The 19,303-nt window shown below is 34.0% G+C and overlaps 1 protein-coding gene across 5 annotated transcripts in view; it reads right to left on the reverse strand.

Annotated features, from left to right (window-relative positions):
* The window catches only part of LOC126827498 (plexin-B), a 310,132-nt gene that overhangs the window by 109,729 nt on the left and 181,100 nt on the right, over positions 1-19,303 (reverse strand). For all 5 annotated transcript variants that reach the window (XM_056102566.1, XM_050556896.2, XM_056102565.1 and 2 more), the window contains one exon: positions 10,905-10,948. The gene's annotated coding sequence lies outside the window, so the exon portion shown is untranslated. The remainder of the gene's footprint in view (positions 1-10,904; positions 10,949-19,303) is intronic.

The following is a 19,303-nucleotide window of genomic DNA, read 5'->3' on the forward strand; positions in this document are numbered from 1 at the left end:
ACATAGTGTCGGGTATGCTTACTATTCCTACATGAGGCCATTATATGGTGTATGCCCATCTTCATTAGCCCAGTCGGAGAAGAACAGTAGGACGTTAAACCCCAATTCATTTCATTTATAGCTGGGTTGTGTTCTTGTAAGTTGTGTACAGTCAATTAATTTGGGAATTTTGAATATTATTCACCAGATCTTGATGTCCGATTGGGCATGTCTTAGTCGGTCGTCTAGAAAATAGTGTAGAACATGTACGAAATATACAGGGAAATAGCATCACTGCCTGATACCATTTGTCTTTTTTCTAGGAGGTTCACACAGTTAACAGCTTTTGGTGGTACTTGTATGTCAGTTTATGCAATTATTTATCAGACATGTCTAAATGTATTATCATAAGTTTTAAAGGACCTTAAAACAACACATGGTTTCCACATGGTATAATACTCAAAAGGTCATTCAGTGACCTTTTACCTTTAACTTTTTAAAATATGTATCATGCAAGGAAATGGAACTGACAGGCTGGAGTACATGAAATGATGGAGAACTCGGGGATAATGAGAATTTGATGGTGTCGAATTTTGTCTGGTGTAATACGGGCTCTAATCAAACTAGTGGTTGTATTTAAAGTTTTCAATGCCTCATTTTATGTTTTGTATCTTTTTTTGTCTGAGACAAAAGATTTTTCCAGGTGAGAAGAATGCCACAGGCAAGCTGACATCTGCTGTTACAGCAAATTAGCTTTGATCTGTGAAATGCAATTTCACTAAAATAGATAGTTTTTTTTTAAAGGAAGTAAGAGATACCATTAAGTTCATCTTTTATTATTGTGGGAAAATTTATTTTAAAACCAGACTATGCAGTATGCATAATAAGTTTCAGGTGTTCATATAGAATTCCAAATTGAATAACATAAAATAATTTATTGAAATAAACAGTTGCTGGTGCATATTATTATAATAATTTATTCAAGGTAACAATGAGCCATCATATAGCCACTGATCATCATGAGACTGATTTTGAATCTCTTGCAAATTACAATATTGTAAAAGCTGGTTCTCTAAAAAGAATATCAGTTCAACAATCGTTCAATTCCATTCAGTATTTTACAGATCCAGGGAAATGAAAGAATAACTGCCATTTCTAAATAAAATGCACAACCGGGGAAGAGTAACTTAAACTATGAACCACAATGAAATCATAAAGTGCATACTGATTTATCCTTAAAAGTCATCCAGTTCATCAAAGGCATGTTAATTGCAAGAATGAAGGCACAAAATTTATTAAAAAAAATGATAAGAAATGACAAAATAACATTAACGTATTTGAAAAACATCTCTTTTAAATTCAAAATCGAATAACTTCAAATAAGAATAAAGATATCTCTAGTGGTGTCTGCCTATAAAATGAAAAATGTTCTGGTATGAAAATTAACCCCTTGTTCTAGGGAGGGTGATATTTTTGTGGCCCATTCTTCACAAAGAGAATCTGTGGAACTGGGTTCCATTTGTCAGTGACAGAGGGCCTAGTCATTCGAATGTGCAGAAAAACCAAGGTCCTAAAAAAGGGGGCAGAAACGCTACATTACAGGCAAATTTCACTTACAGCACAGTGCATGGAAAATACAGTAGGATGTTATACCACATATCATTGCCTTCTTCAATTTCCTTGATCTCAAGGAGTGACCAATAGAATAGTCCCAAACATGGCCCAGATCAGTTACCAACTGTATCTGATATCCCTTCATGCAACAGATCAAAGTTTGACACACACCAATAATCATATGACAGGCATCAAAAAAACACGCCATTCATACATCGGAAACAGACCATCTCTCAGAAACGCACATTGTAGATGCCCTGGTGAGCGATCTGTCCAGCTTCTCTAATGGAAGTGACCCAGGCTTGTCAGACATGACCTTAGCAGTGCTGGCATTACAATTCATGGATCAACCATTTCTGACTTCTGCCAAAAACATCTTAAGATGTCAAAAAAAATGACAGTACTTGTAAATAGATGGAGGATATTGATCTTGTACAATAATCAATATATCCATGTAGTAAAAGTTTGATGGGTTCAGATCAAAAAAATTAGTCTAAAAAGATTTGGTTTGGGTGAAAAATGAAAGAGAAAATTTAATTAGATTTGTCACTGATATTTTTCTACATTACATATTTTATTTCCCTAGACTGAACCAACTTGTGAAATGAGAGAGAGAGAGAGAGACAGAGAGAGAGAGAGAGATGGGGTTTAACATCCACTTGACACAAACTAGGTCATTTCTGGACTAACACATGGATCAATTTTTATTTCAATAATTCGCTTGCGCGTAGGGATCTTTAGCAGTGGGAGGAAACCAGGCAACCTTACTCCTTGTCACGTACAACCGGGGAATCAAAACCATGCTAGTTGACACAATGACAACCCTTATGATATAACGCGTGCCTGCTAACCATTTGACCATCCAACCCCCCCCCATCCTTTGTGAAATGGCATGAAGTTTAACATCCTACTATTCTGCAACAACTAAATGCAACAACTAAATTAGGCTAATGAAGACGGACATATGCCATGCAGTGTGCTATTAGGCAAACTCTACTCTTCATCGAAAACCAACAGTCAAGGGTTCTTTAACGTGCACAGCATTAGCCCGACTGGTTCAGAAAAGTAGAACCTTAAACCCCATTTCATTTATTTTTATTTCAACCTTCTTTAAATGATAAATATTTCTATAGCTGACGATAAAGTTATGAGTCCCACGAGACTGTGCGCATCACGACTCATTTAACTTTTCACTGAAAACCCCCAAATCTTTCATCTTACATGTTATAATATCTGCACTCCTGAAGCTTTTTTTCTCAAATTTTATTTTAATTTTTTCATATCACAAAGAAAAGTGACATAAGGCATTTATTTACGAAAACAACATCTAATGATAATTATAGTCAGATGATTATTAATGGCTTTTGGTGTGGTTATTTAAGTTGCAACACATTTTTAAAAATTTGTTAAAAATGTCAACTTTATTAAAGACTTATGTATATATTCTTAATCACCTCTTCTGTAATTAAATTGTTATTGGGGCAACACTTGATGCTATTAGGATATCACACACTAAAACGTGTTGGAGATGAGAGAAGGGGGGAGTGTTTCCTGATCCCTGAGAGAGAGAGAGAGAGAGAGAGAGAGAGATGAGGTTTAACGTCAGTCCACTTGACACAAACTAGGTTTATTTCAATAATTCACTTGCAAGTAGGGGTCTTTAACAGAGGGAAGAAACCAGAGGACCAGGAGAAAACCCACGAGGTTGGACAGGAGACTGTATTCCTCATCACATACAATCGGGTAATCGAATGACAGACCTTATGATACAATGCACACAAGCTAACCATTCAGCCATCCAACCTCCCCCTATAGGCCAAGGAATGTTACGGATTTAACAGTGGAGAAGACAATTAGTGGTCTTAATCCTGTCTATGTATTTATAGTCTGTCTCAGTCATAACATCTATAAGATTCATTCTTTCTCCCTTGCTTAATTAACAACAGTCCCTTATTTAACATGTCACGATGCCCCCTTCCTTTCCTTTATCATAGCCAGTTATCAAGAAGAATAATATTGGTGTTAGCTGTATGCCAGGCTAATGGTTATAGATAAGAATAACTTATAACGGTAATTATGTATATGATCAGAAGGTTTCTTCTATATATTACTACAAGATGAACAATCCGATAACATCCACAGATTCTTACCACAAAATAAACAAACTCAACTACAAACAAGTCAAATTATCCATAAGAACACAGATACAACAGCCCAAGAGAAACATGCAAGACAAATTAACCATATTGTCTTCTAATAAAACAACTTTACATCCACAAAATATTCCACTTTCAAAATATTTTCTTTTATAAAAAAAATTGAAATTGGAAGAAAATCTTATACAATTGATGTTTTCAGGGTGAATGAACAATATCATTTTCAAATAATACCATATATCCCCCAAATATCAGACTTCCAAAATATTTTCTCTTGTAAAAAATTTGAAATTGAAAATATTATAAAACAGTAGCGTACAACTAGATATCGGCTACCCAGCTTATACATAAAGAGATTTCAAAACAAATTTTCTTTTTCGACATCAGATTTTACTTTTGGACTGATTTATCTTTTGAAGATTCAACATTAAACAACATTGTAATTTGCATAGGGATTCAAATTCTCTCAAATGATACACAAGTAGATGTTTTAAAAAAAATATATTTTTCAACATCAGATTTTATTGGTGATTATTAATGAACCATTTTATTTATTATTCTGTTAGATTCAACTTACCACAACATTGTAGTTTCAAAGGGGATTCAAATTCTCTCAAATTACAAGCGATAGATTTAAATATTAAAATTATATTTATATTTTTTCCTTTGTTATGTACACTCGAGGGTCATTTTTCTATTGTTCAGATCTTTTGTTCTCTGATAGCTGAATTTATCAGAGAAATTGATCAATGGCTAGAATCACATGGTGAGATAAATGTTGAAATCAAGTGTCAGTTGCATTCTTGATAAAAACGGGAGTTCATGGGGGGTTTAAGAACGTCCCCTCAGCTAGGTCATTTCTGGAATAAAATATGGAGGAAACCGGAGGACACCCATGACAGGCGACCCTACTCCTGCACGCATTAACCATTTGGCCACCCAACCCCCCAATAAAGGAATGGAAAGGGTTTAAGAGTCTTGATGACACAATACTCCAGCTGCAGTTTATGGGGTTCACTGTTGCATCAATAAATTACTTCAGTCATTTTGGGACTAACACATGGTAACTGTTATATCTATGGTTGTGTGTGTAATGCTAGAAAGGAGAATTTTGCCTGGACAGCAGCATTTCCATCTATTCTCCCATAATTTGCAAAAAATCTCAAGTCTTCTTTTACGTGCACATCAATGTCTGCTTCCCCCACAAGAGCAATTTTACAGTGTATATGACAATAACTCCTCAAGTCCATGTGGTGCTGGCAAAAATTATCCATAATCAAGTAACACTTTTGTATTATTGTAACTCTTTGATAATAAATTAAGTCCATTGGGGATTTCAATTGCTACCCTAAGCCATAATCATCCACATGATAAAGTGGTTGTCAAACACTCTTCAATTTTATATCAGCCATTGGTCATGTATCCTGGTGTTACTGCTGACCACTCCATCTCCACCACATATCACTGCCTTGGATTCCAGCAGAGTAAATTGGATGACTTGACACTACCCCTGGTGCAAACTCATGCCAGGGAAAATGACACATCTTTCAAATATTTTGATAAATGCCTTCAAATTATAGAGGAGCTTCAGCCCAACCTCTGGATAAATGAAAAGATTGATATCCATCCTAATTATAGTACTAGTGTTATCAGCAGGGAGATTTCATCTACATAAATACATTTTAATGAACTCAGATTATATTAAATCTGTTCATCTTCATTTGCATTTTTCGGGCAATATATTATAAATTTTCACAACTTAAAAATGAATTACATAAAATTTAGATAAAGAGCTGGTCATTCATGCTATAAAAGTTCAAAAATAGATAATTTAGAAATTAATTTAATGTTTCAGTCAAATTGCTTTATGCTGAGAGAAGTTTTGGATGTATGGAGCTTTGACAAGATAGTCACAACTGTCAAGTATTATTGCTATGATAATAAACCAAGTCTTAATTATCCATTCGATCATTAAATTAATAATTGACGGAGGTGTTCTAATCCATTCAATATCTAAGACATCTGATGACCTAGAGAGTTTATGTGAATAAATGTTTAATTAAATATTTATATAAAATTTGAAGCTAGAAAAAAGAGTTGATGTGAATAAATGTCTAATTAATAATTTATATAACATTTGAAGCTAGAAAAACGACCTGTAATAGGCTGGTACAAATCTTACATAATGCGTCGTTAAACCTGCCTATTGTAATTTGCATTTTTCAGATTATATCTCATTTTTCACAGTTTTATCCATGATGAGAGAGAGAGAAATGGGATTTAACGTCCACTCGACACAAACTAGGTCATTTCGGGACTAACATATGGTTTAATTTTATTTCAATAATTCGCTTGCGCGTACAACCGGGGAATCGAAACCATGCCAGTTGACTCAATGACAGACTTTATGGTACAGCGCGCATGTGCTAACCATTCAGCGATTCAACCCCCCTTTATCCATGATGAATGTACCGGTATTCAAATTGATTATTCAACATTTAATTAAGAAAGAAAAGCAATATATCAATGGTAAATGGCTTGGCCTGGATTTAATCAGATTAATTGGAGGCCCATCAAAAGATTTATAGGCTAAGTGCTGGCTTGTTTTAGTCGTCAGATGATGTTGAAGGTTTCAAAATTTTCAGATCACCATATTGTAAATAATGAACAGAATTGAACCATATTGTTCTACAGATATTGTAGTTTGCAAGGAATTCAAAACTGTCTTTTATGTTTCACCTACATATAAACTTATTATATTAAGTGTCCCGCTGTGAATGGAATTAAACCCTATTCCGAAATGATATTCCTTTTAGCGAAACAAATTTCACAATATCCTATTTTGCAAATGATCAAAATCGGCTTTTATATTTCACCAACATACAAACTTTTTAATGAACACTGATTATATTAAGTTGAAGAACTATCTTCAGTCTCTCAATGTGGGATTGCATGGCTCTATATGACGCAAAATCTTTACAAATTGATTCCCTACTAATTCCATGATATTGAGACAACATTATCTTATGAATATTCACGATGTCTCCAAATTTACAGACGTATAATTGAAGCAGAAATCGTTTGTGAATAAATTGTCTAACTTTATTGGAATGTTTCCCCAAGAGCTAAATCAAGAAACAATTCAGAATTTAATTGCAATTAATTCGGATCAGGTGCTGTTTGTTCGTTGGTTACGCTTAACGACTGCTTCCAACAAGGGTGATATTGCAGACGAATCAGGTCCTATGATGATCAACCTTTTTTTAATTTTTCGATCAACTCTGTTATAATGTTCAGATACTTATCCTTGTCTGAACACAACCTTCGTGAATTTATACCCAACTTAAATCTTGTTCTGTGAATCCAAATTCAATGGAACTGAAACAAGATACCAACTGCCAAGAGTTCTTTTATCTGCATGCCAACATGTACACAGGTTTTTCGTCCCACTCGAATGACTAGACACCGTTCCTTGCCAGGCCCTACAATGGACTCCATCCTGCACCAATCTGCTGTATTAATATCATTATCATATTGCAAACTAAAGTTAAATTATAAGTTTACTAATACTAACCTCTCGATGTTTTTTTTTTTCTTTTAAGTCAAATATCCAATTTATTAGTATTTTATCCGGACCTTTGTTATATACAAGTTAAACCCACTTATCTACTACATTCAATGAATGTACAAAGGTGTATACTGTAGAGTAACTTGTAACATGATTCAGTATTGGTCAATGATAACCCTTGACCTATTTGACCTATGAACCTACATCTGAGATGTAATCCAATCAATTTTATAATAATATGCTTGTTATCTTATACTATCCCCTACCTCAATCAGAGCTCTTTGTTTGTGACATTGTCTAATAGATCTAAACAATCTGCATGTTAGAAAATTGACATATTTAACTAAGAAAGCCCAATACACATCCAATTCAAAAGCTTTATTTTATTAGTTTATTTTAATTCAAGAATAAGTTGTCCCATTTCTAGAATAGATTTTTTATTTAAATTTTAAAGTGTAACTAGAATCTTAGAAAATCTTTTTGAAATTCCCTACTATTCTTAAAATATCTTAGAAAATCTCTAGTAATTCCCTACTACAAAGTTATTCCACTCCTTATCCATAGCAAAGCTCCCTTATATCACCCTTAAACTGTCACACACCTTAATCAAAATAAAATTAAACCCCTACAATAAATGACAAAATCCCTTACTGTGATGTTGTTACACCAGCCCCAATTAATGACATACCTGAATTAAAAGTTCACACCTTGCATGACACATACCTCAATTCCAATAAAAATTACCCCCCCTGAGACCTTAACACCACAAGGAAATTCCTTTATAAAACTTAACTAGATGACAAGAATCCTTACTACCATGTTATTACATCTTGTGTTAATGACAAAACACCTACTAGATTTCGATACCATTTCTTAAGCCAGATTTTGAATTTCAGTTATAAAGGAAACCGTACAATTTTTCTATATGTATCAATTTTAAAAGAAATTATGGACAGTGGACAGATGGGAGTGACAACAGTATTTGACCACATATCGATGTGAGCATCTAAAATAAATATTTTAAAAACAAATAAAAATTTATTTCTCTTCTCCAATTTTTGAAATTTAAAAAAACAAAGATGGCTCACAAGACTCACAAAGCTATTTATTTGTCAAGACAATTAAGAGAAAGGGGCAGGTTTAAATGTTATTTTGGGACTGACATGACCTATGGTACACTTTCATTTCAATAATTTGCTCGTGTGTAGAGGTCTTTAGCAGTGGGAGGAAACTGGAAGACCTGGAGAAAACCCATGAGGTTGGGTACACTTTTATTTCAATAAATTGCTTGTACAACAATGTACAACTAATAATCTATATGATTTGGCCTATCTGTGACAACAACTCCCTTGTATGTAGGGGTCTCAAGCAGTGGGAGGCTATGGAAGACGAAATTTAAATAATTTGGCCTATCTGTGACAACAACTCCCTACTTATTATTACTTGGCTTCCTCATGACCTGGCATTGGCATTTTAAAGGTGGACATCTAATCAGACAATCCTGATAACTTGGACCATAATAATTAGCCCAAGTACCCAATAAATTTATCTAAATCTACACATTTTCATCCATATTGATGGGCCTCATCCGTTGAGTTAACAAAAGAATGTTGAAACTTGCCAGAGTACAGATAACATTTTCTCTATAATTGAGATAAGAAATGTAAAAAATGTTTACACAAATTTCTTTCTCTTTTACTTGGTAAAAATAAGGTTGTAGCTATCAGTGGTTCTTGCTTACAGGTGTCTAGTAGTGTCGATCTGTCAAACTATAAATTATATGCCAAGACTTTGAATAGCATACATGCCTTCAGTTTCATTTTAATCTGAGCACTTAAATAAAATTATCTTAATAATAGTATAGGATAAAAACATTTTTTTTTAATAATATTTTGTAATTCTTGTTTTTAAAGCAACTTAAAGCCCCATCACACCAGAATAACAGTTAAGACTATTCAAAATCAAAAGTAATTTCATTTTTTTAAAAAGTAATTTGGTCTAATATTTGCTCAAATTAATCAATTCAAAAGTCCCAAAATGCTAGTTCAGGACGTTTGTATCTATGCTGCTTGGTATAAACCTGTTTCCTCCAAATCAAATAATCAATTATAACTTAAAATGCCAGAAAAGAAAAGTGTAACACAGGTATAACTAAATCTTGTGTATTTAGCACTAATTTCTTTCACATTAATACAATATCAAATCTGTTTAAAAATTCATAAAAATCATTTAAAATCACCAAAAATCATCTAATTTGTACTCGTGTCTAGTTTAAAGCTGACCATTCAATTTTGATAATGAGTGTCCAATTTACAAGCAGTTAATTTCTCGATCACTGTTAAAAAACCCCAACCCAATTGATTATAGATGTATAATGATTCATTTTTGAACAGTGGTCAGAAAATTAAATACTTGTAAATTGGGCACTCATGGTCAAAATTGACACAAGTACAAATTAGATGATTTTGTGTAATATTAAACAATTTTTATGAAATTTTTAAACAAAGATTTGATATTAAATGAATGTGAAAGAAATTAGTGACAAATACACAAGATTAAATGATACCCAGGTTACAATGTCATTCATTATTGCTTAATCATTATACATCAATAATCATTTGGGTTATTTATTTTTGAACAAGAAATTAATCCCTTGTAAATTGGACACTCATTATCAAAATTGAAAGGTCGGCTTTAAACTAGACAAATAAGTACAAATAAGATAATTTTGGGTGATTGCAAACTATTTTTATGATTTTTTAAACAAAGATTTGATATTAAACGAATGTGAAAGAAATTAGTGCTAGATACACAAGATTAAATGATACCTGAGTTACAGTATATACAAATCAAAAATGTTGTATTTTGAGATATACATGAATCATTTGTTTGGCCTTTAAAAGTAAAAAGCTTCTTTCAACCTCATCTAAACACTTAGATAAATATATGTTTAAACTGATTAGGATAATTGCCAAAATTGTTTTGAAATTTGTTCGTTTAAAATAAATCCTTCAACAGCGTTTTAAATGTAGAATTTGAAACATCAGGTACTAATCGTGAAATTAACGTCCTGATTATCAAGTCCCATAACCAATTGCCAAATAAAATTTAAATATGTTACGTAACCCCATTAAGCTATTAAGCTAATCTGATGATCAGTTCTGAATGGTTTAATATTCTTATTTGAAATTTTTATACACATCAAAGAGGCTATGTTGTCATATTTTAGTTTACAAAGTTAAACCAACCTGGTGGAGTGCAGGAATGGGAGTAGAGGGGACAATGGCCATGGGAATCCATTTCAGGGTCGAGTGGGGAGAGCATCCAATCAAAGAATGAAATTAAATTTTCTGTTCTTTTAAATTTGAAATCATCACTGTTAACTTTCTTTTACAAGTTGCTCTACTTTATTCATTTCATGAGTCGGGGGGGGGGGGCATACAATCAATCAGTTTGCCTGGGGTATCAATGAGCTCCTACACGGCACTGAACTCATCTACTTTCATTTACAGTGTCATTTGAAATCTGGGACGGACACTTTAATATTATATTAATAAACCGAAAGTAGAAATTGTAAAAGTTCCTACCTTTCTTCACTGGTAATTAATATCCACAATTTATTTTCAGATTTCTGAAAATATAAAATTATAACATCTAAAAAATATAATTTAACAAATTTTTTAAAATAGGTCCATTTACACGGGTGGTCCTCGGTTTTTCGTAATATCTGAAGGGACTAACCACATTTTCCTTGTCCGCCCTAGAGGTGCAACCTATGACATGTGTCAGAGCTCATTGCCCGACTGCCCTACCATCGCAGCCCCCCTTCAATTTTGTAACATCTGAAGGGTTAGGAACACTTTCCTTGTCAGCCTAAGAGACAAGTTTTTTTTAACTCTGTGCCCAACTGCTCTACCATCCTAGTCCCTCAAATCATTTAAAGCAGTTTAATTTGTACCGGTATCTCTTAAATCCAATCTTTCCATGTTTTATCAAGCTTGATAAAGAGGAGAGTATCCTCGTCGAAACATCACTTAGTATTAAACTCAGTAATTGTGTATCCATAAAATTGTATCTTGTGTTAATATGCTCAATTACTAAATGCCAATCCACCAATAAACTATTTTTTTTTTAACATTAGTCTAATTCTAATACTTGAGACTATGTTTGTTTATGAGGATTTTCAATTCTGTCTACAAATCTTTAAGTACTTTTAAGACCTGTAGGAGCTAAATCTGCCTATTGCAAGTCTTTCTTTAGGCCTGAAATGTTATCTAAATTATTAATTAGACATTAATTAACTGATCCAGACCATAATCAACTCTCGATGTCATCGCTAGTCTGCGATATTTACTGGATTAGGATTCCGATCTGCTGGTCTACGCTCAATCATGATTAAATCAATAAAGGGATAATCGAGACTATGTTTGTTTATCGTACCGACTTTAATAATGATGATAGAGGCTTGGCCAAAAATTTAATCGCTAAATTCTCGGTTCAGAATGGATCAATTTGACTGAAATTTTCAGCAAATTCCCTTTACATTATTTAGTTTTTAACTATTATAGTGAGAACTGCCAGCTCTTTATCAAATCTCCCATAATGTATCTTTACATCTCCATGTAATTCCAAAACTATAACCCTTATTTCTCAATTTTTACAAATAAGTCCACAATTAAAGTTCACAACGTATTGTAAGAATTTACATTTCTATCCAAGTACCTGCCACATACAATCTTTAAGTGTTCATTATCTAGATCCCCTACTAACAGATAAGATAGACCATCAACATCACACAACAATGCTCTGACAACAGTTGATAAAGAAATACCACCCAACTTTTGTCCACAAGACACCCAAGTTTGGATGGACAAGAGATTTATTTTGATTAGGGTCCATCATTGTCCGCAGAATTTGGGTGGTGGACGACATGTTTGAAAGAAAATTAAAATAATCTATTATGATTTTATTGCAGATACAATACGTTGAATTGATGAACTTGGGAATTTCTTCACATGTCATGCCCGTGTCAACCCAGTATAAATATTTTGATTATCCAAATCTTTTCAAGGAAAGGAATGAAATTAATCGGAGACAAATTGATTAAGACTGACCAAGTCTTTGAACATATCGGTGTAAATAACTAATAACCCATGTTCAGATGTGGGGATCCCTAAAACAGTAAAACTTTGTCTCATCTGAATGCAAAGTCAGGGCAAATATAATCTGGTTTAAAAAGAGAGAGAGAGAGAGAGAGAGAGAGAGAGAGAAGAGAGAGAGAGACTAACATCCACTAGACACAAACTAGGTCATTTGGTTCAATTTTATTTCAATAATTAACTTACGCATAGGGGTCTTTAGCAGTAGGAGGAAAAGGGAGAACCTGGAGAAAACCCACGAGGTTGGAGAGGCGACCCTACTCCTTGTCTCGTACAACCGAGGAATCAATCTGCTTTTAAAAAAAAAAACCCAAAAAACAGATTTAATCATTTTAAGTTAAAAAAAATTATTAAAATCTGCGTTTAAGATGATGGACAAGATTTAGATTTACAATAACACAAAAAACATCATATTGTAAAGATTTTTTGATTTTTTTTTTTACTAATCTTAAGGACAGAAATTTATATTAGATTTGGAAATACACATTCTTCTTGTTTTTTCATGAACAAAAAATAATAACTGATCATTTCCTAAATAAATGTCAAAATTGTTTTCATTTCAAACATCAAACATTTTTTGCAATAGATGAGAAAAGATTGTAAATTTCAATAATTCTGACATATCTAATCACCTAACTTAAAAACTCGGATCATGAAGTCATCCCAGACGAAGATTTTAATTTAATATGGTATTTCGATGTTTGCGAAGATTTTGCTAAGTTGATAAATTTCTTTTAAAAAAACAGACTTGCACAACTTGATGACTCAAAATAATGGAAGACAAGTTGAAATACAAATAAAATCTAATGTTATTAATTTAAACTTCATTAGTAAAGATATAGTTGGTCATCCTGATGAGAAATGACAGGAATTGAAATGAGGTTTAACGTCCTACTTTTTTGCACCAACTGGGGCAAATGAGAGAGAGAGGGAGAAATGGGGTTTAACGTCCACTCGACACAAACTAAGTCATTTCGGGACTAACATATGGTTTAATTTTATTTCAATAATTCGCTTGCGCGTAGGGATCTTTAGCAGTGGGAGGAAACCAGAGGACCCGGAGAAAACGCACAAGGTTGGACAGGCGACCCTACTCCTTGTCAAGTACAACCGGGGATTTGAAACCACGCCAGTCGACTCAATGACAGACTTCATGATACAGCGTGCGCACGCTAACCATTCAGCCATCCAACCCCACTGAGGCAAATGAACACTGAATACTCGATGCAGTGTGCTCTGGAAAACCTTTTTCCCTAATTGTGGCTTACTCTTCTTCGATATCCAACTGCCACGTTTGCTTTTATTTGTAGTATAAGATTCCCGAGGCTGGGCTAATGAAGATGAGCGTACGCCATACAGTGTGCTAAGAGGCAAATAATGCCCAGACAGCAGAACTATGGCCTACTCTTATTGTGAATTCCAACTGTCAAGGGTTCTTTTACGTGCATGCAAATGTGTACAAGGGATCTCTGTTTTTCATCCCATGTTGTCCTTTGTCAGGCCCTACGTCCTGTTTCACTGACAAGGTGGAACCGCAACAGAAAATACTGATGAACTTTCTCGGCCAATACTGGGATCGAACACAGGACCTCGAGGTTAGCAAGCCAGCATCTTACTCACCGAGCTACCGTGGCTCCAAGATTCCAAAGAACTAAATTGAGAGAAAGAGATGAGGTTTAACGTCCACTCAACACAAACTATGTCATTTCGGGACTAACACATGGTTCAATTTTACTTCAATAATTCGCTTGCGCGTAGGGGTCTTTAGCAGTGGGAGGAAACCGGAGGACCCGGAGAAAACCCACGAGGTTGGACAGGTGACCCTACTCCTTGTCACGTACAACCAGGGAATCGAAACCCCGCCAGTTGACTCAATGACAGATTGAATGATACACCACAGCACGCGCATGCTAACCATTCCGCCATACAACATCCCAACTAAATTGAAATTGAGCACTTGTAAAACAGCATCCAATAACAAAGTTCTCAGATAAATCATTTCCTATTTTTTTCCCTGTTTAATTAGATATAAAACATTCTGTAGAACAAAAGAATATTGATTTGAAGAAGTAAAAAATATCTGACCCTCATCACCTGTTTATGACGAGATACAAGATTTATTCTTGTTCGTTATTAAACCCTTTCATCTGGATAAATTGCAAACAAAAACTGAAGACTGTAAGGCCTAACCATTTTAATTTTTAGATGATCAGGGTTTTTATCAATAAATAACCCACTCAATTCTTGTGTGCGTTTTTTTGTAAAAATTTCAAAACTTAATGTTTTTGAGAAGAGCAACTATTTTGGTTTTAAATTAGACTTTTCCGTGAAGAAATTTGAGTCAGAATTCCCAAAAAACATAAATTCAAATTGGTGTGGTCTAAGTTCATTTCCTTGTATATCTATCGTAAATACTATTTCTGTACTTACGCACCAGAAACGACTGCACACTCTTTGTATGTCTTTCAGACGGCCAGATCTATTCCCAACAATATATACCCTTCTTTAATCTTATTATCCGATCAAGTCTGTCCAATCACGCAGAAAAAAAAAAGATCAGAAAAAATTTTAATAGAATTTTGACAGCTGTTTATTTCCAAGTCCTTTGATATGACACGTCCTTCAATAAAAACGGTCTTTTCATTCTTTTCTGATACTTTAATAAAAGATAAAATGGACAATATTAAAACAATTCTGTTATAAATTTATTCACTTGATCGAACTATTGATGGCCCTATGATTGATGGGATATGAATATGTAGGATATTAATAAAACCATTCACGGCAGAAACGAAGGATATAAAAAGTGGTCGTCTATCAATTCACGTTGATATTATATTGTATCGTTGATGTGCAGAAATTGATCATAAATCAATAACATTTTCAAAGATAAATCAACTTTATACGGACATTTTTAGTCAATTATTTAACAACATAGAGAGAAACAGCTTAACATCCACGCAACACTACTGGGTCATTATAGATGCAAAAAAACTTGTATTAAATTTGTTGAGTTTTTTTCCCCCTGCATATAAATTTTCCGACTTAATCATACGAAATGAAAGTGAAAAGAGAGAGCGAGAAATTGGGTTTAACGTCCACTTGACATAAACTAGGTCATTTCGGGACTAACATATGATTCAATTTTATTTCAATAAATTGCGTGCGCCTAGGGGTCTTTAGCAGTGGGAGGAAACCGGAGGACCCAGAGAAAACCCATGAGGTTGGACAAACTACCCTACTCCTTGTCATGTACAACCAGGGAATCGAAACCACGCCACTTGATTCAATGACAGACATTATGACACAACGCACACGCGCTAACCATTCGGCCATAATGCACCTCCTTCCCCGAAATGAAAATGATGATGAGTACGCTATGCAGTAATTTTCCCTGACAGCAGCTCTGCTCTATTTAGATTTCCAAAGGTCAGAGTTGCTTTAATGTGCTTCCAATGGTACACACATTGGAACTTGTTTTTTCATCCCATTCTAACAACTAGATACAAAGCCCTCTATCCAGCACCACTCATGAGGGGAATAAGGCTGGAAATCCTGAATAACTCTCAAAAAGAGGAAGCATACTACAAAGTAATACTAGCATAATAATGTTACAAGCTTGTGTGGATGTGTGCTTGGACATCCAACCACCTGCGCACCCCCTCCCCTCAGTCAATAATTTGCAAATATAGATTAATTACTTTTAAAATTGTCCCAGAAACTCTGAACCCCATTTTATCTCGCAACACTGACAGATACCCCCATCACCCCGCCCCACCTCCAAGAATGAATTTCATTCCAACCAGCAGCGATGATGCATGAATAACAGACCATACAAGAAACAAACAAACATAATTATAGGAACACAACGATATCCATATAGTAACATTAATCATTGGTGTACAAAAGCTCCTAAACATTTCAGTGTATAAAACAATAATTCATTGTTATACATACAATAATTTATTGTTATACATAATTATAGGAACACAATGATATACATAGAGTTACAATGTGTACAAAAGCTCCAAAACATTTCAATAATTCAGGGTATAAAACAATAATTTATTGTTATACATACAGTCTCGCAGCCAATTCTATTATCTATGGAAATATAAATGCCCTTAACACCTACACATGTCCAAGCAAATTATCTTTGTAATTGTTCAAACAAATGGACATATAGTAACAAAATACACATGTCCAATATAATTTCTTTATTATTGTTTAACCAAATGACACACATCAAAAACTATTTTGTGAAATCCAAGTAGGATCCGATGAAGTTTAAATCGATTCTGATTGACACATCCGAGGTTACCTTTAACCTACGATATCCGATCTCCTTCAATGTATTCAAACATTGTCAACTTTTATTATTGTCACTGTGTTATTTCCTTATAGCAGAACCTTTAAACATCCCTGGTCCCCTGTCAACTCCATGACACATTCAACAAAAGCCAACTTATATTTTCGGTATCACAACAAAAGACAGGATAAATGAGACTAGTGACAGGTTTTCACTTCAAATTAAAACAACAAGCGTTCCGGTCAACTTTTTTCTTCCAGTCTTTTGTGTACTGAAATTTGAAAAGCACACACATGATTGTATTATGTTGATAGGCATGACCAACCCCATGCCTTTTGTTTTCTGACCCTTTTAATCTTTAAATGCAAACATCCTTTCCCCCTCTTCATCACCCTTCAATCTATTGTTCCCCTATTTTATCCCTTTGTTAGAATATGAAGGAGATGATTTACTTCATCTCCATGTGCGCACGCTGTCAAAAATAAAGTTCGAAAAGTTTCTGTTTTTTTAAATTCAACAAGCATCATGCAAGAGCTAAATCTGCCTATCACAGGTCTTTCTTTAGGTCTCAAATGTTATCTAAATTATTAATTAGACGTTAATTAACTTTTCAAGACCATAATCAACTCACTTGATCCCATCATTAGCCTGCGATATTTACTGGATTTAATACATTTTGTGATGGATAATTTAACGTAAAAATGTATAATTGAGACTTTGCTTTTTATCACACCAACCAAAGTTAGTAATGACGACTGAGAATAGCCTAAAATTGAATAGCTAATATCTCAGTTCAGAGTGAAGCAAATTTGACTGAAATTTTCAGCATATTTTGTTTTCATTATCTAATATTGTCACTATTATAGCAAAAACTGTCAGCTCAATATCTAGTCTTAGCTAATGCCCCTTTAAGTAACGTCGTGAGATAACCAATGGGTATTATTCAAGAATATTACAAGTACCAGAGCTTAAATTGTTAGAATTTAAAAATAAATATCCATATTCAATACTGAGTATGATTAAAAGTCTGATCAATCACAAAAAATTATTCTGGTTCGAAAAACTTATTGCAACTTAAAGATGCATCATTTTAGAGCTATATCTGCCAATTAACTCAATCTTACATAATGTGCATCTTTAAATTTTGAATATATTAGTGTATTGCAGCTCTAGTGTACAAATTATTCTGGTTCGTTTAAACTTGTTGCAATTTAAAGATGCATTATTTTAGAGCTAAATCTGCCAATTAACTCAATCTTACATAACGTGCATCTTTAAGTTTTGAATAAATAGTGGATTGCAGCCTGTGTACAAATAATTCTGGTGCAATTTAAAGATATACTAATCGCATTCACACCTCTATATCTACAATAAGATAATAAGCTCATTAATAATACATGAACAGATGAACAAACAATTATAGAATTTTGTCAGAATGGAGAGATAGGGAGCAATGGGGTTTAATGTCCATTCAGCACAACTAGGTTATTTCGGGACTAACATATATTTCAATTTTATTTCAATAATTTGCTTTGCTTAAGCATAGTAGTCTTTAGCAGTGGGAGGAAACCAGAGGACCCAGAAACTGGTGACCCTACTCCTCGTCACCTAGAAGCATGGAATGGAAACCACACTGTTTGACAGATCTTATGACCATTCAACCATCCAACCCCCAACAGTCAGGTTGGAAACAAAATGGGTTGGGCAGAAGATATGTGACCTGAATTTTTTAATAATTAATTTTTTGAACTCAGAAAACAATACGATATCATCGATCAATCAGCAAGAAAAATTTACTTTTGGCCAATCTGCCAAAATCTCGAGAATGGCTAATGATACCAAAAATATGGTCTTGACACCGAGTCAAACATTTCTTATCTGAGCAGACAAACTATAACAATTTCCTCTATCTGCTGAACAGAACCATTAAAATCAAACCCATTGTTATTGTAAGGTTTTGAAACGGAACCAAGCCTGATCTTGACAGAGGAAGTGAACCTAGACAGAAGATTTCACGGGTCAGAGATAGATGAAGGTGGACAGGAGTTGGTTGTTATTTCTATTGGAATGGCTGGGACATGATAATTGGATGTTCCTCAGACCATGTGTAAACAGTCTAATGGTCAAGCTGGACTGAGGGAGGCGAAAGGTTATTCCTTATCTCAATTGTTCATCAATCAAACAGCTTTTTACTTGTCAACCAACTGTCTCATTTCATTTCATTTACCATCTGAGAGAAAAATAGGGTTTAACAGACACTTCATTTACAGTCTGAGAGAGAATTAGGGTTTAACAGCCACTAAACATAAAACATCCCAAATGTTTATAGAATTATATTTAATACCTAGAACACCTAAACAGATTATGGCAAACAATTTATTTTTTAATTTTTGTGGGAGCCATATAGACAAGACAACACCAACAAGTGTTGATTACATTTTTTGATAAGACTCCTTTTAATGTGACTGAATCCAAGATTATTCAATACTGAAATTTGGTTTGTTTCCTGAATTAAATG

The sequence above is a fragment of the Patella vulgata genome, chromosome 7 (genome assembly GCF_932274485.2).
Source record: "Patella vulgata chromosome 7, xgPatVulg1.2, whole genome shotgun sequence".
Taxonomy (NCBI): Eukaryota; Metazoa; Mollusca; class Gastropoda; family Patellidae; genus Patella; species Patella vulgata.